This window comes from Phoca vitulina, unplaced genomic scaffold (assembly GCF_004348235.1).
Source record: "Phoca vitulina isolate PV1807 unplaced genomic scaffold, GSC_HSeal_1.0 scaffold30, whole genome shotgun sequence".
NCBI lineage: Eukaryota > Metazoa > Chordata > Mammalia > Carnivora > Phocidae > Phoca > Phoca vitulina.
This window is the reverse complement of record NW_022589733.1, coordinates 9,189,740-9,210,970: the sequence shown is the minus strand read 5'-3', so window position 1 is coordinate 9,210,970 and position 21,231 is coordinate 9,189,740. Positions and strand designations below refer to the sequence as shown.

Sequence of the window (21,231 nt, the reverse complement as noted above, 5' to 3'; positions counted from 1 at the left end):
TGTTGATTCTATCTTCCTCACCATCACAGGAGGCCAGACTTCCATCCCTTTAAACCCAAGTTCTTGAGAGACACTAGGACATGTCTTCAAGCTCCTCCCTCTCCACATCACTCTGCTTGCTGTGGTCGCCTCAATCTTTCCAGCACTTTCCCTATGTTGCTCCTGCTCAAAAGCCCTCCAAGCCTTGCACTCACAGGGATCCAGATGAGGCGATGCTTTTGATGAAACCCTATCCAACAGTTACCCAATCTACTTGGCCCCTAACCATCCTTATGTATGCCTTGCTATATATATGCCCTTGCTCATGCCACTTTTCCCAAAGGGGAAAAATGTACCCCTGAGCTCCACAGCTCCTCCACTTTCTAGTGGGGTGACTGTGGACAAGTTACTTATTCTTGCTGGGCCCATCTATGAAATGGAAAAAGAGCTGCATTTCTACATAGCAAACACTCAGTAAACCTTGGCTATTATTTTTTACCACCAGTTCAAGTCCTGCCTAGCAGAAGGTTTTCCTCAACACCCACCCCACAAAATCTCCCCTCACCGAAATTCTTTCCTACTCCATTCATTTATCTGCCTTACAGTTTTCCATGTGGCCAATCTTCAGTTCTGGTGCTCCACGGGGTTTCTGCAGCCTCCTCATTTCACTTTGGAGCTCTTTGTCAATATGTAGTTGTCTGTTGGTTATTCTTCTATTTTTTTATGTGGGGACAAGCATCAGGACCTCTTAGCTTGCCATTTTGCTGATATCGCTCTCCTTTATTTGTTTTACATTATCGTGTTAATATTTAGACCCCCAAAGAGCCTGAAGCTTAAAGCATTCTGTAGCTTTTTTTTAACTCCAACAGTGTCCTCAAACAGTAGCTAGACCCCCACCACAGTCACTGACTGACAGAATAAACTTCTGCAAACTTTGCCAAGAATGGCTAATTGAGATAAGGAAACTGAAGGGACCCTATGAAAGACTGCTTTTTTTTGCTGCCTTTACTCTTGCTAGGACCTGCACCTCCACCTTACACATGCTTTATAATACAGATAACATATGTCCCCTTGCACAGGTCAAGGAGTTTCTCTGGAGTCTTCCAGCACATCTAGATAACATCTAAAGAGTGACCAGGCAGGGGCGTCATGTATGTTTTCCAGACCACTGCCTCACCAAGACCCCTGGCTCCAGGGCATAAGTGATTTATGGAGGACGCCTAAACACTCATCCATTTTAACCAGTTCCCAGATGCCTAAAAAGACACTTACAACAGATCTCAATCCTCAATAAAAACCCCACCCCCTAAACAAAGATGAGACTCACTCTTCTTTCCTTTCTGAGTCTCTCAGACTGTCTGTATCTACACTCTCTCTGTCTTCAATAAACCCTGCTCTTACTTTCTCTCAGCTCACATTTGATTTCTATTCCACACAAAGATAAGAACACCCTTAGCTGATCCTGCAGGACCTCCTCTGGGTCCTTGGACCCAGCCCTCCTGCACCATAATGACTCCTTATTTTTAAAATTCCTATGCTGACACTGTAAGGGACACCAAAGTTAGAACCCCTTTTTCCTCCCTTCCTGTAACAAATATTTATTAAGCATCTCCCATGTGCTGTTCAAGGCACTGGGGATGGAGCTGTGGAAAAAACAGATAAGATTCCCAGGCTCAAAGAACTTATATGTCAGGAGAGAGACAATTAAAAAAAATAGACACATGATTCCAGGTATTGGTAAGTGCTACAAAGGAGATAAAACAGGGAGATGTGGTAGAGTGGACAGTGAGACTGCTTTAGCTGGGGTGTTCTATGAAGCTTCTTTAAAAAGGAAACCGTTGAGGGCGCCTGGGTGGCTCAGTTGGTTAAGCGACTGCCTTCAGCTCAGGTCATGATCCTGGAGTCCCTGGATCAAGTCCCACATCAGGCTCCCTGCTCGGCGGGAAGCCTGCTTCTCCCTCTCCCACTCCCCCTGTTTGTGTTCCCTCTCTCGCTGTGTCTTTCTCTGTCAAATAAATAAATAAAATCTTTAAAAAAAAAAAAAAAAAGGAAACCGTTGAGGCGTCTGGGTGGCTCAGTCAGTTAAGCGTCTGCCTTTGGCTCAGGTCATGATCCCAGGGTCCTAGGATTGAGCCCCATGTCAGGCTCTCTGCTCACTGGGGAGCCTGCTTCTCCCTCTCCCTGCCGCTCCCCCTGCTTGTGCATGTTCTCTGTCAAATAAATAAAATCTTTAAAAAAAAATTTTTTTTTAAGTAAAAATAAAAAGGAAACCACTGAACAAAGGCCTAAATCATGAAAGGGAATGAACTATACTGATAATCTGAGGAGAAGAATGTTCTTGCAAAGGACAGTGAATGCAAAAGCTTCAATGCAGAATCATCTTTAGCATATGTGAAGAAGAGCAGGAGGCCACATGGCTGAAGCACACAGTCACAGGGCAGAGTGGTGGGAGAAGGGGCTAGGGCAGGGCCTAGATGGTACTGACTTCACAGCACAAGGTAATAACGGTGGATTGTAATCTATGTGTGATGGGAGCTACAGAAGGGTTAAGCTTTTTAAAGGCTCCTTCCCACTTCTGCATGGAGAACAGACAGGGGGGAAGAAGGGCACAAAGTAAAACCAGGGAGACCAGTCAGGAGGCTGCTCTATCACCCAGATGTAATACATGAGAGTGATGTGGACCAGGATGATAGTGGTGGAAGAGACAAATAGTAGGTCTGACTCATGTATACATTTTAAAATAGATTCCATGTAGATATAAATCACTTATGTAGAGTGTGAGAGTGAAGAAGTCAAACACAATGCCAAGGTTTTAGGCCCAAGTAACTTGGGAGCATGAAGGTGCCACTTACTGAAATGAGGAAGATAGGGAAGGGAGTAGATTTAGACATCAGAGGGCTATTATGACGATGACATTAGATTATACAAGCAAAGCCCAAGGCAGGGACTCACACACAGCCAGAACTCAGGAAATGATGGTTGTCCTTATTTTCACTGTCTTTGGCTCCTTCTCCTAGAGTTCAGGTCTCTTCTTTCCTAAAATAATTCCTCATCAATAGGGGAAACTGGGTCAGGGGTACAGAGTACTCTGTACTAATCTTGCATATTTTCTGTAAATCTAAAACTATTCTAAAATTAAAAGCTTATTAAAAAAATCCGGGGTGCCTGGATGGCTCAGTCAGTTAAGCGTCTGCCTTCGGCTCAGGTCATGGTCCCAGGGTCCTGGGATCAAGTCCAGAATCGGGCTCCCTGCTCGGCAGGGAGCCTGCTTCTCCCTCTCCCCCCCGCCCCCAACTCGTGCTCTCTCTCGCTCTCTGAAATAAATAGGAAGAGCTTTAAAAATAAATAAATAAAATAAATAAATAAATATTTTTTAAAAAAATCCTCAAACCCACATGCTCTTCTAGCTCCTGCTCTCTCTACAAAGAGACAGCCATCCTTTGTCACACCTCATCCATTCATCACCCACTACAACCTAATTTCTGCTTTTGCCCCCCTCCTACTTCCTGAATTCCTCTGCAGCCACCAATGACCTAACTGCTAAGTCCGATGGACTTTCAACCCTTTCTCTCTCACAGCCTCTGATACCCTGACCATTCCTTTCTTCCTGAAACACTCTTCTCCTCTGACTTGACACCTTTTCCTGGTTCTCCTGCTTTTCCAGCTCTTCCCTCTCTCAAGCCTCCTCTGCTGTGGCTTCGACATCCACCCTTCCCTTAAATGCCAAGCTTCTATCCTTGGACCTCCTCTTCTCAAGCTGCATATTTCTCTGGATAAGATCCACCATTGGCCGTGGCTTCAACTAGAACCCCTACCAGTGGTTATTAATCTTTCGGATGGCCACGGACCCCTGCGAATCTAATGTTCGTGTACACATGTGCACACAAAAGAACCACACACACATTCTTAAAGATACACTGTCAGGAGGCTCAAAGGACTGAAGGGCCACCTGAACACCTCTGAGGACTGTGTGCGCCCAGATGAGAACGCCAATTTATCAAAACTAAGGTTTGGTAGAAACTATTCTATGTCCAGGCCAGCTCTCTCACCTGAGCTAGTATCTCCAACTGTCCCCGACAGCTGCACCTGGATGACCCATGGGTGTCTCAAACTACACGTGTCCCAAACCAAACTCATCATTTCTCTCTCCTCTTAGCCACCAATACCACCACTTCCTCCTCCTGCATTCCCAGTCTCTCAGTAAAACTACTAGCATCCAGCAAGTCAGCCAGAGACCACCTGGGAGTCACTTCAGGGTCCCCTTCCTCTGCTCCTGAACATCCAGCCAATCTCCATGTCTACCTCTCAAACCTTTTGCAAAAAGGAATCCTCATCTCTCTTGCCCCCTCTCTGACCCTCATGCTTTTCACCTAACTACCTCAGTAGTCTAAGCCTTTGCGTTCCCGTAACTCACCGTCCCCTTGGCAAGAATTCTTTTTGAAATGCTTACCTGCCTTAATCCAACCAGGGACACCTTCTGTCCCCTCCAGGAGGAAGTGCTTGTGATCTGGCACTGTCACCCTTACCATCCACATCTCTCACTACCCTCCCCCAAAGATACCCTAGTAAGTCTCTACTCCTGGGGGTGCTTCATGCTGTTTCCTCCCTTCATATTCCTGCACATGTAGCTGCACACTCTGCTATCACATACCCCAAACCTACACTGTCACGTAGGGAACTCCTATATATCCTGAAAAGTCCGCTAGGGCAGTCCTCCTCACCCCAAGCCCCTCCTATACTATTCTGAACCTTCATTACTGTTCTTCTCTGGTGAAATAGTTGTAATTATTTCTTCCCATGTCTGTGTACTTCTCTACATGGCAAATTCCTATAGGGCAGACTGCTCAGCTGACTGAGCTGAATCCTCAGCAGCCAAGTTTGGCATTCAATAGGTACCAAATAAATGTCTGATGAGTTAAAGTGGCTTGTCCCCTGAACACACCTTGGGCTCTCACCTCTGGGTCTTTGCTGACCTCTCTCTCTCCTTGGAACATCTGTATTTCCTCTACCTTATTTTCTACTTCAGTCCATCAAGCAGCAGATTCAGACACTCAAGCTCACCACTTCTCCAACTGTTCCCACCTTAGGGTCTTTGCACTTGCTCTCCCCATTCCAGGAATGCTCTCCCACCAGACATTCCCATAACTTGCTCTCTCATTTCAATCAGGTCTCTGTTCAGATATCCTTGCCCTCCTTTAAAAAACAGCCCTGACACTACACTCTGTATCTGTGTGTTTATTGTTGGTGGCATTCTCTATAGGAACATCACTTCAATGAGGGCAGGCCTGTTTCATTAACCACTGTATTCCCAAGCCTGTAACAGTGCCAGAGCGTTCCTTTATTTCATATTTATTGAGCACCTACTGTGTGCCAGGCCTAGGTGCTGAAGATCCACCAAGGAACAAAATAGAGAAAAATCCTCCCCACTTCACATTCTGGAAGGGAACAACAAACAATACACAAGGTAAATAACTAAAATATAATTGCTAAGAACTACTAAAGCAGTAAAGGAAAATAGGAACTGGGGAAAGCCTCACTAGGTGACCCCTGAGTAAAAACCTGAAAAAAAGTGAGGGAGCAAACCACAAGATTATTGAACTGCAAGCACAAAAGCCCTGAGGCCAAAGCATGTCTGACACGTGGAAGAGGAGGGTAGCAGAAAATGAGAGTGGGAAAGTAACAGTGGGTCAGGTTATTTAAAGTCTCATGGCTCAATATAAGGCATTTGTCTTTAAATGAGATGGAAATCCATTGTAGGGTTTTTACGTAACGTAAAAGAGTGATACGATCTGACCTGTTTCAAAAGGATCTTTCCAGCTGCCATGCTAAAATAGGGCATGAATGCAAGGGCAGAAGTAGGGAGACCAGATGAGAGACTATTTCAATAATCCAGGTGAGAGGTGGTGGTGACTTGGCCCAGGGTGGCAAGCACTGGATGTGGAGTGAGAAAGAAAGAGAGCAGTCAAAGGTGACTCAAAGGTTACTGACTAGAGCCTTTTATGTTACTCAGAAAAAACAGCAAGAAGAGCAGTTTGGGAGGGGAGGTGATGGGAAGCTTGCTAGGCCTATCTTGACATGTTCAGTCTGAGTTCCCTATCAACCATCTCGGTTGAGAAAGAAAAGAGGCAGCTGGGTATTGGTCGAGGGAGAGGCCCCCGCTGGAGATACAAATATGGGATCTGATAGCCTAACATATACGTATTTAAAACTATGAGCTTTGAAATAACAATTCACCATGAATGAAAAATCAAAATGTCCCTAAAAGAAATGCACGAAGAACAGATGAAAGAAAGAAAAGCTACGACGTCCAAGGACACCCTCTCACGTTCCGCAGGCAGAATACAAAAGGTGACCCTTGCTCATGCTAAAAGGCATTTCGGCCAAAACAAGTGACAGGGGCAAACCAGTACCAGCGGCTCTGTGAATGGTTGGTCCAAACTCTGACCGAAAATCCCTGGGGTCAGCCCCCTAATTTTTTTAAAGAAACCCAGTAAACTCAGGCATTGCCCTTGCAGAGGATGAGGTGTTGTGAGACCCAAGAAAGTGCAGGCCACCTCCAGGTTCTAATCTCCAGCATGTCCCTAGAAAGGGAGCAGCATTCCCCTGATGCCGGTACAAGAGACAGGCCAAGGGTTGGGAGAGGCTAAGAGGGTCGTCACCCTGGCCCGAAAGACCCCCGCCCTCGGAGGGCAGGGTACGTCCGCAGGAGACGAGCGAGCAGGCGGAGGGCTGTGGCGGGGAGGGGCGCCGATCCCAGCTCAGGGTGGGCTCACAGGGCACTGGGTGGGGGCGTGGCGCGCCGCGGCAGAGCGCCTTAGTGGGGGGGAAGAGGGGAGTCAGGGGGCCAAACCTCCATGTTCAGAAAGAGGGCAGATAGAAGGCACTCCCAGGGCGCTGCCCGACGCTATAATGGGGGACGGTTCGACAAGGCGCTGAGTCGCCGGCGTCAGGCGTGCTCGGCTGCCATGAGGCGAACGGGCAGTGAGAGCGGCGTGGCTCCGAGCGTGGGGACCGGGCTCCGCCCAGCCTCGGAACCCCGGGTTCAAGGACAAGCCCCCAAGTGGGAAGGACATGGGCAGAGACACCCTTACCCGACACTGCAGCCTTCTCAGCCGCTCGGGTCCCGGCTGGAGAACGCGGCCACCGCTTCTCGCGCCGCTCGCCCGCGCTTCCTGATTGGCCGAGGCCGGCCCTCCCAGAAGCCCTCGCGCGGCGCGCAGCCAAATAAACTTTATAGAGACCCGCGGAGGAGAACAAGGACAGGGAGGGGCTAGGGGCGGGGCCTCCGGCTGAGCTGCTACGCCCCCCACGCCCGGGGCCACCGCCCTCACTCTTCCCTAGTGGTTAGAGTTGGCTCAGCCCGGAAAAAGCGAGTGCGCAATCCCTCGGGTGGATTTCTTACCCTTTACCGATCGCCATCCTAGTGCCAGGTACTCTTCAAGGCGCTGGGGGCACAGTCGCGACCGCAACAGACAAGATCCCTGCCCTAATGGAGTTGTCAAGCCGGTGGGAGAAACAGACTGTAATAAGTAACTGCCAGTTTGTAAAGAGGGCTATGACAAAAAGCAGGATAATGGGAGAGAGAATGCCTTTGTGGCCCCAAGGCCTCTCTGAAGAGGTGCTGAGCTGAAATACAATGATGAGAAAGGGTCAGTCCTGCAAAGTTCTGGCTGCAGAGCATTCCAAGCAGAGGAACAAGAGTGAAGAAGGCTCCATAGGTAAACAAGCTTGGTGTGCAAAGAATAGGAATGTAAAATGGTGCAGCCTCTTTGGAAAAGAGTATGGAGGTTCCTAAAAAATTAAAAATAGAATTTCCATATGATCCAGCAAGTCCACCTCTGGGTATATACCTAAAAGAATTGAAGGTCTCAAAGAGGTATGTGTACACCCCTGTTCATAGCAGCATGATTCACAAGAGCCAAAACAGGGAAGCAACCCAAGTGTCCACCCACAATGAATAGATGATGTGATATATACATACAATGGAGTATTATTCAGCCTTAAAAAGGAAGAAAATTCTAACATATCTTACAACATGGATAAAACTTGAGGACATACTAAGTGAAATAAGCCAGTCATAAAAACATTAATACTATGATTCTATTTATAGAGTACTTAGAGTAGCCAAAATTATACAGACAGAAAGTAGGGTGGTGGTTGCCAGGGGCTGGGGCAGGGGGAAAGGGAATAGTGTGTTTTTGTTTAATGAGTTTAGTTTTAGTTTTACAAAATGAAGAGTTATGGAAATGGATGGTAGTGATGGTTGCACATTACGAAAATCTTTAATATCCCTGAACTGTACACTTGAAAATAGTTAAGATGGTATATGTCATGTTATGTGTGTTTCAACAGAAGAGTAAAATTTTTTGAAAGGATGTGGAGCAACTTGGACCATCGTATACTGCTGCGGGGGGGGGGGGGGTGGAAATAGGGACAACCACTGTGGAAAACTGGCAAAATGTGTGAAAGCTAAATATACACGTACTCTATGACCCAGCAATTCTACATATGCATAAATTGTACATATTTTCACCAAAAACCACATATGACAACGTCCATAGCATCCTAACCCAAAAGTGGAAACAACCCAAATGTCCATTAACGGAAGAATGGATAAATAAATTATGGTGTGGGCATATAACAAAATACTGCAGTAACTAAGAGAATGAACCACACCCACAAACAACAACATGAATGAATCTCACAGATGTAATGGTAGGCAAAAGAAGCCAGACCCTAAAGCAGGACTCCGTTGATATAAAGTTCAAATCAGGCAAAGCTAACTAACTTATGGTGACAGATGTCAGAATAGTAGTGATTTTGAAGGGCGGAAGGGCTGTTGACTGGGAAGGGAAATGAGAGAATCTTCTGAGGTCTGTTAATATTCTGTTTCTTAATCTGGGGGCTGAGTGCATGGATGTATTCACTTTTTAAAAATTCATTGAGCTGCACATTTAAGATTTGTGCACTTTACCACACATATATTATTCATTACGCTACAATAAAAAAAGGAAAAACTAAAGTGAAATATTCTCTGCGCTGTGGAATGTTAAATGTTTTGCTATCCAGAATTCATAACACTTCCCCTCCTCCAACTGTTTGCAGTCTGGAACCTTGTTTTATTTCTTTGATCTTCCCCACAATCCCCAGCATGTGGTGCTGGGAAGGAAAGCAAGAAAAATTTCTTAAATGACAGACAAAATCCAGCGCCATGATTGCCCCCTATCCTGAACTTCATTGCCAGAGATGGGTTCTTAGTGGGTGGCAGCAAATTACATAAAGCTTCTGGAACTGTGGCTGAGTGATCAGCAATATTCTTTACAAGTCATTAAAAGCTTATAAGGGAAGCTTCTCACTATGCACTGCAGATGAGTTTTTAAGATTTGTGCACTTTACTAGATGAAATTATTTCTCAATAAAAAGATCAATACACTTCAAATTAAAGAAAAAGTGATTCACATCTAATATTGCACTTGAACCTTGTGTTGAGCAGAGCAGGGCTGATCATCATCATGTATTCTGTGGGGAACCTAAACTCCAGGAGGATTAAATGACTTACCCAAGGTTACATAGGGAAATAGTGGCAGACCAGGGCCTATACTCTTTAGTCTTGGGATGTCAAGGCCAGTGTTTCCTAGTCCAAGAAGGCCTCGGAGGTGAGCTTAGAAGTCCTCATGAACTATAACAATAAGAGCTATCCAGTGGATTGGGATCCGAATCAATACCACATTCTCATTAACTAGCAGCAGCTAACTATCAGATGATGTCGTGAAGGTGGTAGGATTTATTAAAATCTGGTTGTTTTATTTGTTATTAAACATACTGATTGTTGAGTGAAAAAAACCCCATCCTACACATCTCTGCATTTCTGCTGTTTTAAAACAGCTTTGCCGACATCTATCAACTTTGTTTATGTCAAATTGTGCAATTTGTCACTGATGCTGCATTTGCCAAAAGAAAAGTGAATTTGATTGACAAGGCCCCAGGGCTTCTCTCTCTTCCTTTTCAACATTCCAGATGTTTAAAAAAAAAAAAAAGTTGGATCCACCCCCAGGAAGGCTCATCTGCGGGTGAAAAATAGTACCAAAGGAGCTTGAGGGATATGGTTTCAGTTTCTGCAGAAAGTTTGCCTCCAAGAGACCCCATCTTCTTGATTGGTTCAAATTACCCTCCGTTTTCGATTGCTGCCTTTCAATGCAGCCGTCTGTTTCACGGCCCATCTGTCAGGGGCTCTGTTGTGGTTGATTATTAGATGTGTTTGCAGCTGGGGGGGGACTTAAATGACAAAAGAAAAGTGTCTCCAAGAATGAAAGTAGGAAACAGAAGCAGACTTCTAGCTATTACCTCTCTCAGAAAGCAGAGGACTTCATCCTTCCCTGCAAACTCAGGAGAAAATTAAGATCGGCAAACAAACGTGGCGAACAATAGTGGACGTGGGTGGTTTGGGGGCTTTCCACCACTCGTTCTCCCTCCCCAAGGACACCGCAGCTTATTTTGGGGGGATTACCTGTTTCGCATTGTGGGTATTCTTGCGGGGAGAATAATAATCTACCATGAAGGGTTGTTCTAAGGCTTAAAGTAGTTAGTACATGTTAAAGGTTTAGAGCAGAGAATTGCACATAGTAGGTGCTCCGTAAGTGTTAACTGTTCTTATTTCTGGTGAGGCCCATTGCCACAATACTCTAGAACTGAGTAGAGGCTCCCTGACGCACCAGGACACAAAGCTGCATACCTAGCTCGGTGGCGGGCATACCAGGACATTGCAATTGTCCCAAACTTTCCCCAGATGTGAATCCCTGCAGGACACTGGCAGCTTTGTGTCCACCAGGGGGCTCCGGTGGATAATGTTCACTGAGAAGGATCCCACATGACCTACCTGCCAGGGGACTCTCAAAATGAAGGCTCCAGGCACCCGCCCCCCACCACGTTATCAACTATGCTTGAAGGCAGAGCCTGAATCTCTCAAATAGAATTGGCATCCCCAGCATCTGACCGAATGGGGGCTGACAGTGGCGTGTGTGGCATAGTATGGCAGGGCCAGCTTGTATATGTGGTCTTGGTGGTCAGCCACTTCAGCGGTGCTGTAACATTCTTGGACACTGGAGGCATTTCCTGAAACTGCGGTGTGGCCAAACCTTATCTTGCCCTGAGAGGTAAGACTGCTAAATCCTAGCCACCCAGCAGAGCTCAGACTTCAGTGAACCAACGCCAGAATTTACCTTTGTGAAAACCATCATATGCATACTCAGCCAGCTGCAGTCCCTGGCTGATGGCTGTCTTAGATGTCTCATTTTAGACTAGAAGATTAAAAATCATCCTTAAAAAGTCAAGAAAGAAGGCACTCGGGTGAAAACAAAGCTTTATTTATCCATCTGGCTAATAATTTTTTTCCTGGAAAAATATGTTTGCTTTTTTGATCCATAAGCATCTTCACAGAAATTTCATTTTTATGATGCATTTGATTTTGTATTAGGAGAAATCTGATCTTTAGTTTCATGCTTAAACTGGAAGATCTGAAAGGGAGAGTTGTTATCCAATATGGTCCAGATTTTTATTTTTAGTTATTTTTTTAAGATTTTATTTATTTATTTGAGAGAGAGAGAGAGAGCAGGACTGGGAGGAGGAACAGAGGGAAAGGGAGAGAGAATCTCAAGCAGACTCCGTGGAGCATGGAGCCCAACAGGGGGCTTGATTCCACGATCCTGAGATCATGACCTGAGCAGAAATCAAGAGTTGGACGCTTAACCAACTGAGCCACCCAAATGCCCTGGTCCTGATTTTTAAAATTGTCAATTTCTTTGGTGTTTTAGTAATATCTATCCTGGCAAGAACCAACTTCTCTGGGGTTTTTTTTTCCTGAAATGTATTACTGCAAATAAAATTAAAATATGTTCATTTCAATGCAAGGCCTTGTACAGAATGAGCACTTAATAAATGTGTCAAATGAATGAAAGAAAGAAAAGAACCTGAGAACAGGAATAATTTCTGTGTTGTGAGTGTGAATGGGCTTGACTTAGCCCATTGGTGCATTTCACCAGCTGGCAACATTTAGGGAGGATCTATTGCCATTTATTTTGGCAAAGAAGACTCTTTGCTCCCTGCCTTCCATTCAGCAAGCCGGGAGCATGGGTGTTTGAGCAACCAGAGCTGCTCCTTCCTGGATTGCTGGATCGGGTTTGCTTTATCTCCAGCTAGCGAATAATCTTAGCACCATACTTTACACCCAGAAGGGTGCATAATTAGAATATATTGAATTAACAGTTTCTCACTTCTCAGGGACAAGGAACACTGGAGAACCCTATTATAATAAAGGGAAAGTTAAGGGAAAGGAACTCCATATGCCAAAAACTTTATTTATGCTGTTTAATTTAATCCTGCCAAGAACCATTTCAAAGCATCCCATGTTTCAGAGGAGGAAAGGAGGCTGAGTGGAAGAAGTTGCCCAAGGTCACATAAATAAGGAACCAAAAAAGGATTTGAACCCAGGCTAGTCTAATGCTGCAGCCCTGGGTCTTGCCACGATACCATTTTCTTTTTAGAACTAATTTTGGGCCGTGAGGGTCTGCTGTTTAGAGAGAAGTCGAGCAGCGCACCCCACAGCAGGGTCTCAAGTGAGGCTAGAGAGGTAATGGGGGTCATGCCAAGGTGGGGACAGCAGGCAGGCACCTCCTTGCCTCTCCCCAGTCCTGGCCCTGGCACACCCCACTGTGAATGGGGGAGCAGGGTTTCACCTTTACCCTCTGAGACACTTCATTTACAGGCCTTATTGCACCATTATTGTTCCCAGGTATTCTTGTGATGCCCTGGGGAAAAAGTCAGGGGACCCAAATTCTACCTGTGGCCTGTTTGGGACAGGGGGCAAGACATTTTGCCTTCTGAATCTCAGCCCCCGTCATGTGTCAGGGGGAGTCAGTAATGCTCTTCCAGGTCCAACCCACCTGGCAGGGTGCAATGAGACTCCAAGAGGAAACTTGCAAAGGCTGTAGGAATGTTCCAGAGAAGCTACTTGGTGTTTGGTTTTGGTTTTGGTTTGGATTTGTGTTGCCTTTTTTTTTTGGTCGCATCCACTAACCAAAGAATGAAAAGTTGACTTTTCTCCTCTCCCCAACCAGGAAAGCAGCCAAGTGTTAGTATTTGATTCAACTGCATAAAAAAAACCAAAAATAATAATGATAACAACACTAGCACCTATTGGCTTGAGCAAGATGAGACATCATTTCTCTGTCACATAAGAGAAGTCTGAAGAGAGGCCATGCAGATAAGATGGTGGCTCTTAAATCATCAATGACCCAGGCTCCTTCTACATTCTTGCTCCAGCATCCTTAGCATCATGCCTCACTGCCCAAAATGGTTGCTTAAGCTCCAGCTCATGCCCAGGTTCCAGCCAGCAGGAAGGAGGACAGAAACCTGAAGGAGCATTTCATCGCTTTTAAGAATACATTTCTAAAGTTTTTTTTAAGATTTATTTATTTATTTGAGAGGGAGAGAGAGAGAGAGAAGGAAGGAGAGAGAGGAAGGAAGGACATAGGGAGAGGGAGAGAATTCTCAAGCAGACTCCCCGCAGAGCACGGAGCTCGATGCGGGGCTTAATCCCAGGACCCTGAGATCATGACCTGAGCCAAAATCAAGAGTTGGACACTTAACCAACTGTGCCACCCAGGCACCCCTCTGAAATTTTATATCCACTTCCATTTACTAGTCATTGGACAAAACTTAGTCACATCAGCTACCCCTGGTTGGGAAATGTCTTAAGTGGAGGCACGTGTCCCAGATAATTGAATCCTTACTACTAAAAAGAAGGGGATATGGATATTGGGGGGAAAACCCATTGTCTCTGACCCATCATGTCATAGATACTTAAGTTCTGGGTTCCTTGTTCCATGTGGCAGGTGTGTGTGTGTGTGTGTGTGTGTGTGTGTGTATGTGTGTGTGTATGCATGTATTGAGGAATGGTGCCTGCAGGAGAAAAATACACGACAATGCACCATTATCTGGTAAAAATATGGTCAATAGGCAATGACTCTTAGACAGAAAACTAGCCCTAATCAAAAGGAACAAGACAACCAACTGGTTTTCACCAACAATTAAAATTTCTGAGCATCAAAAGGACACCATTAAGAAAATGAAAAGGCGAGTCACAGACCAAAAGGACATTTTTCTAATACATATATATGGCAGAGGACATATATCCAGAATAAATAAAGAACTTCTGCAAGCTAACAATAAAAAAGACAAACTCATTTTTAAAAATGGTCAAAAGACTTATATAGGTACTTTATGACATACCAGTAAACACATTAAAAAACAACCAGACAACCTCCTTAGTCATCAGAGACCTCTAAATTAAAACCACAATGAGATACTACTTCACACCCACTAGAATGGCTACAATTTAAAAGCCTGACAACACCCAGGGCTGGCAAGAATGGGAAGCAACTGGAACTCTCATATTTGGCTGGTGAGAGTACAAAGCGCTACAACCACTTTGGAAACCAGTTTGTCAGACTCGACCAAAGGCCCAGCAATCCCACTGCTAGATTTCTACCCAGCAGAGATGCAAGCGTGTGTCCACACAATGCCTTGAACAAGAATGCTCATAGCAGCTTTCTTCATAACTGCCCCAAACTGGAAACAAGTGTTTATCAAAGAACAGACAAGGAAATGGTGGTGCATGCACATAGTCAAATGGTACTCAGAAATAAAAAGGAACCAACCAGTGATACGTGCAACAATATGGATGAATTTCAAACACTGGGCTGAGAAAAAGAAGCCAGAAGAAGTACATAGTATACGATGTCATCTACTTGAAGCTCATAAGCAGACAAAACCAATAGGGGATAGAAATCGGGACAGTGGGTGGGAGAGGGCAGTGTCTTATGAGGGGGAAGACAGGAACCGCTGGGGGATGGCCATGTTCTGTCTTGCTTGACTGAGGTATGGGATACACGGGGATGTACGTTTGGCAAAATTCATCAAGCAGCACAGTTAAGATTTGTGCCTTTTGCAGAACGTGAATGTAATTTTATCTCAAAAACTCCGTGTGTGGGGCGCCTGGGTGGCTCAGTCGCTAGGTGTCTGCCTTCAGCTCAGGTCATGATCCCGGGGTCCTGGGATCAAGCCCCACATCGGGCTCCCTGCTCCATGGGAGGCCTGCTTCTCCCTCTCCCACTCCCCCTGCTTGTGTTCCCTCTCTCGCTGTGTCTCTCTCTGTCAAATAAATGGATAGAATCTTTAAAAAAAAAAAAAAAAACAACTCCGTGTGTGTGTGTGTGTGTGTGTGTGTGTGTGTGTATGAATCGCCATCCCTGACCTCAGAGATTCTGATTCATGGGATTCAGGGAATTGACATTTCCTGGCCTAGGAATTGGCTGTGGTATCAGTTCTCCACCTCAGGGTAACCTAGTGCAGGCGGACAGGACAGATGTGATTGTTGGAACTGGGGAGGGACGTGTGGCTCTGAAAGGAGTGGCTTCCTGAGATCCAAAGGACAACAGAGTGGTGGCAGGACACGTTGGGGGAGGGGCCTGGGCCCACCGCACAAAGTGCCCTGGCGGGGGTCCCTCCCGTGGAAGTGGCACAAGCATGCTTGGGACTCTGGTACCTCCTGCTGGGGCTTTGGGGGAACAGGCAGGGCCCCTTCGTGGAGGCCCATGGTCAGTGCTGAGCATGGCTGGGAGAGCATCTTTGTGGCCTGCCTAAAGCAGCTGTTAACAGATGGCCCGTGGAAGCATAGTCCTTCGAGTGGCCTTGCGTGGCTGGAGGCACAGTGACATCAGTGTCCAGGACTAGCAATCACAGTAATACCTAACATTTATTGAGCCCTTTATCATTGCTAAAAGCTTTAAATGTATTTATTCATTTCATTATTCCCATTTTATAGATAAGACAACTGAGACCCCAGAATGGAGGAGGGAGTCTTAGCAACTTTCCAAGCTCACTATAGTACTGGACACAGGATTTGAACCCAGAAGGTCTGGTTCCAGGACTCATATCCTTACCTTCTATGCTGGTCTTGTTCCTCCACCCATCATTGCTTTCCTGGATGTCGCACAAATTGCTATAGCCAGAGGTAGGGAATGGAGCCTCAAACGATGATTGAGAAGAAAACAAGATGAGTTGAGATGAGACTTCTGGAAGCCATCATGAGTGGGAAGCCCCAACCCCCTGCAGGGCCACCCACACCTTGTAAATGAGTGAAGCAGGCAGGTGTGAGACACTAGGGAGTAGTGGGGACTGTGGCATGCACACTTTAAAGGGGGCAGCCATTACTGAGATAGTCCCATTGAAGCCATGCAGGAACACTGGTCCTATGCTCCTGGAGACCCAGATTTTTAAAGATTTTGATTCTTATGGTCCACTTCTCAATCAAATGAAATGTGCGGGTATGATGCAACTCAGGATACAAGTGGCAGTATGTGCTGCCCTCTCCATCCTGGGTCTCTTGCAGCAGGAAGGACAGCAGGCCAGTGTCCTTCAGAAAGCCAGGCCTCAGTCTTCTAAAACTGAGGGTATTTAATCCCTTAAGAGCCTACCCTAACCTGCATATCGAACCTGAACTTTGTGAGGCAACCAGGAGAGTCCCATGCTGCCTTCCTATATGTACCTATCTTCCTGACAAATAGTAGCTTCATCCTAGAACCTCACTATCCATCTCTCTCAGAGGCTCCTTTGCCCCCTGCCAGCTTTTTCCAAAGGCCCATAAATCTGCCAAAGCTTAGGATAATCTTCCCTCTGCCTCCCGCTCTGCCCCCCCACCCCCCGCAGCCTCCTGCAGCTCTTTGACTGATTTTTTTGTTTATGTCTCAAATTCCATTTGAGCCATCATGTGGCCCAATCTTTCATCTCGTTCCATATCTAGCTGCAGCCTGAGCTTGGGCGTTTGTGGGCTTTGCAGCCAGATATGAAAAGAGGAGAGATTCATTTCCTGCCTCCCGCCTCTCCAACCCCAAATCTTCCAGTTTAATCCAAGAGCTCTGAAGATTGGCTTTAACCTCACAGATGCTTCTTATGAAACCTCACTCATCAATAAGTGTCAACAAGGGTCTCGGGATGCAGGATGTGGGTGTTAGGGCGTTCCAAACGCCCTCACAGGCTGTCACCCTCCCCTACATGACCCTATGACCTCTGCCTCCCCCCTAAGATGCCTGGCAGGTTATATCCCACTCCTTGGGCAGCCAGGGTCTGACAGATGTGAGGGAGCAAAAGCTCACCTCTCTGCCCATAGCAGGACAAATCAGTGGTATGAGTTTTACTCCAGAGCACCCGGGTGTGAAAGGTCAGGCTACGCTCAAGGGTCCCTGTCTACACAGGCTTGCTCAGCCCTTCCCCTCCCTGTTCTGCTTCCCTCTGTCCTTCAAGAAGTCACGTGCACAGAATCCTTGTCTCCAGCTCTGCCTCTGAGAAACCGGTGGGCAGAAGATTAGCGCTAGGCTAAGCAGGCAGAGGGGCAATACCCAAAAACAGAATGGCAAAACATTCCTGTATTCTATCACTAAATGTGAGACTTTTTTTAAGAAAGTATTTTATCTGTTTATTTGAGAGAGAGGGAGAGAGACAGAGCACAAGCAGGGGGAGGGATAGAGGGAGAAGGAGAAGCAGGCTCCCCGCTGAGTAGGGAGCCTGACGTGGGACTCAATCCCAGGACCCCGGGATCATGACTTGAGCCCAAGTCAGATGCTTAACCCACAGAGCCACCCAGGCGCCCCTAAATGTGAGACATTTAAATCATATTATCATAGTGAAAAAATAAAGTCTTAATTTTCCAACAATAAGGAATGGGCTTATAAATGACAACACAAGCTTACTATGCATATTAAGCCATTATTAACAGTGCTGTACAGAGTACGGCAAAATGTTGACATTTATTGAAGCTGGGGGATGGGGGATGGGTACTTGGAGGTTCATTTTACCATCCTCTCTACTTTTTGTATGTTTGCAATTTTCTATAATGGCTATAAAAAGATGAAGAAAATGCTTCAAATATTCAACGATATTTGGAAATCATTCACACTAGTTAAGTGAAAAAACTGGCTGACACTACTATTCCAACTATTTAAAATAATAAATCTATATATGCATTTTAAAATTTTTTTTCAATTAAGAAATTGAAATGTACATTCCCAGTGACCCAGCAATTCCTCTTTTTAAAAAAGATTTTATTTATTTATTGGACAGAGAGAGAGAGCGAGCGAACACAAGCAGGGGGAGTGGCAGAGGGAGAAGCAGGCTTTCCACTGAGCAGGGAGCCTGATGTGGGACTCGATCCCAGGATCCTGGGATCATGACCCAAGCTGAAGACAGAGACTTAACCACCCAGGCGTCCCTCCAGCAATTCGTCTTCTGGGCAGAGAAACAAGCATGAGAGAGGAGATGGGTAAATGGACTAAGTGTCCATTAATAGAAAAATGGCTTTTTAAACTACTATCATAATTATTTGAAATATTAGGTAGCAGACAAAAAGAAACTTACTAGCTGACACATAAGGGCAGGTACCTTCTAAATACTTAGGCACATTGATCTCACTCCATAATGTTTGGATTTTAACTAAGCCATTTTATAGATTAAAGAATAGAAAAATTAAGAAACTCGCCCAAAGTTTATTGGCCCACGGGTGATCCTGGGGTTTGAGCCCAGGTGACAGTCAGCCTGGCTTCAGAGCCCATGCTCTTAGCCATTATGCTATTTTACCACTTAAGAATGAGATGGTCCCAGAGGTATTAACAAATTTATCAGATCTAACATTTATTTGTAGCGTCCCACATGGCAGGGACTGTTTTTAATAGTTGATATATATGATCCCATTTGCCCTCAAAACAACTCTTTGAGGAAGTGAGATACTAACTACTAAAAGCTTTCTTTCACAAAGGAGGCAGTTGAAGCACAGAGAGGTTAAGTAACCCACCCAAGCTCACACAGCTAATAAGTGGTAGAAACAAGATTCAAATGTATGTAATCAACTTCCAGAGCCTCCACTCTCAACCCTTTGCCCTAAATCATTAAATCATGCAAGTTGCACATCAATATGAGCAATACAGTTCAAACAATATATATTCTCTTCAAGGACATATAGAAGTATATAGAAAAAGTACTCACATGTCAAGTAAAAAAAAAATGCAGCCACAAAGCTGAATTTGCAATATAAAGTATATTTCCAACTAAAAATAGGTCTCTACGTCTCCATGCACATAGAGAACAGTCTGGAATGACATTTATTACCCTGATGGAGTGGTCATCTGGGAGGCAAGACCTGGAGGGAAGGGATCAGGAGTGGGGCTGCCTGTCTAAGGGGACACGAGACCTATCTGTAATGCCTTAATTTTGTACAAGAAGAATATATCCATGTATTATGCATAATCAAAAATTAATAATGTCGCTCAGCAAGGAGTCTGCTTCTCCCTCTGACCCTCCTCCCTCTCATGCTCTCTCTCATTCTCTCTCTCAAATAAATAAATAAAATCTTAAAAAAAAATAATAATGTCAAAGAGACTACATGGATAGGCACTCAAATGTTAGCAAGGGCCATCTCTGGGTGTGAGATTTTCTTAGTTCTTTTCTATAATTTACAAATTTTCTACCACTAGGAAATATATGACTTCAGGAATCAAGGTGAAGGGAGGAAAGAGGGGAGAAAAAAGAAATTAAAACATCGTTATCACCCCAAGATACGGTCCCCTTCGCCCAGCCCTCTCCTCCTGGTTGTATCCAGTGCATTCTCTCAGGCCCCATCAGGACTTCCTGGTTTCCAGCCTCTTCTTCCCAGAACAGGTTCATGTTCACCATTTCCCCCCGCCTCACCTGGGACTCCCTGTGAGTCCCCAGGGTCTTCTACCCTTCTCACCTCCAGTGCCTCCAAGAGTGCATCACCAACTCCAGCTTCCTTCTCACGGAGCACCTACTATGCGCTGGGCACTGGGTTGGCCCACAGTGACATGCCTAGGAGTGACAGAGACAGAGCTTGACACCAGGCCTTCAGAGACTGCATCCAACACTGACCCTAGAACCTCAGGCCCTAGAAGCATCCGGGATTAAACTCGTTTTTGTTAGAACCAGCCCAGCAATCACGGTTCATTTCTTGGTACTCGTTCTCCAATGTGGGTATTCTCAAATCCAGGGCAACTGTCCCCCCAACTGTTCTGCCCTGTTCCATTTCTTCTTGGACAGAATAAACCCTCAAGGTACTGAGCAGGGGAAGTATAGGTCAGATCTCATCTAAGCCTATGAAACCAAGATGTGAGATTATCGTATTGCTTCATGGACTATGTAAAAAAGATTGACCATTTTACCATGATTATAAGACATCTTTTACAATAACTATATAATGACTTATAAATGGTTTCCTTCAAATAATGTCCCTATTTCCAAAGAGAGAGATCTTTCATTTGCAAGTCTGCCTTGTCTGCCTTATTGCTGATGCACACACCATGTCAATAAAGGCCTGCAGTCTGCAAGAATTTTTCCATTAAAAGAAGTCCCTGCCCTCTGTTATGGGGAGATAGATAAAGTGTCAAAAAAATAAAAAAAATATGAGAGATGAGACAACAGGTGCTCAAACATAAAGCTGGGCCAGGGGATGGGGAGGGTTTCCGAGGGGGAGGGGGCTGAGAGAAGACTTGAAGAAGATGGGTGGGGAGTCAGTCTGACAGAGCATCCCAGGCACAGGGGGACAGGAGGTGCAAAGGCCCTGAGACAGAACATTCATGATGCACATGTAGAACAGGACTGGGCGAATGGAGCTGATGGGCTGATGGGAAAGAGTCACCTAAGGCCTCGTGGGCCCATGTGAGGACTTTGGCTTTTACTCTAAGAGAAATGCCAAATCATTAGGGGGTTTGGGACAGAGCAGTGACGTGTCGTACCAGAATGAGTCTGGTTGCTGTGCTAAAAACAGACCCAAGTCTCACTCTCTCGAATTCCCTAAGTCTGTTGAAACTTTGCTCTTATTGCTATTAAATATCACCCATAATAACAGTGGTGGAACTTGGCTTTTGCCCAGGCCTGAGCCCCGAATAACCATTTTATCTGGGCCCAGATGGACTGCAGGTAGCACAGACCTGAAGACTGAGTCTCAGGGGTATTCCTCATCCTCGAGGAGAGACAGCAGGCTGAGTCACCAGAGCAAAAGCTCTGACACCTGTGACACTGAAGTTTCCAGACCTGCTTGCTGCTAACAGTCACCGGAGGGCCCTATTCGAGACCTACTTAGTTTCTAATTTCAGACAAATTTAGAAAACCCTGCTTTAATACAAGATGCCC

At 45.5% G+C, this 21,231-nt stretch overlaps 1 protein-coding gene across 1 annotated transcript in view; it reads right to left on the bottom strand.

The window, feature by feature from the left end:
- The window catches only part of NUP93 (nucleoporin 93), a 110,001-nt gene extending 102,851 nt beyond the window's left edge, over window positions 1-7,150 (bottom strand). Inside the window, exon 1 of the mRNA XM_032424606.1 lies at window positions 7,071-7,150. The gene's annotated coding sequence lies outside the window, so the exon portion shown is untranslated. The remainder of the gene's footprint in view (window positions 1-7,070) is intronic.
- Window positions 7,151-21,231: the final 14,081 nt, after the last annotated feature.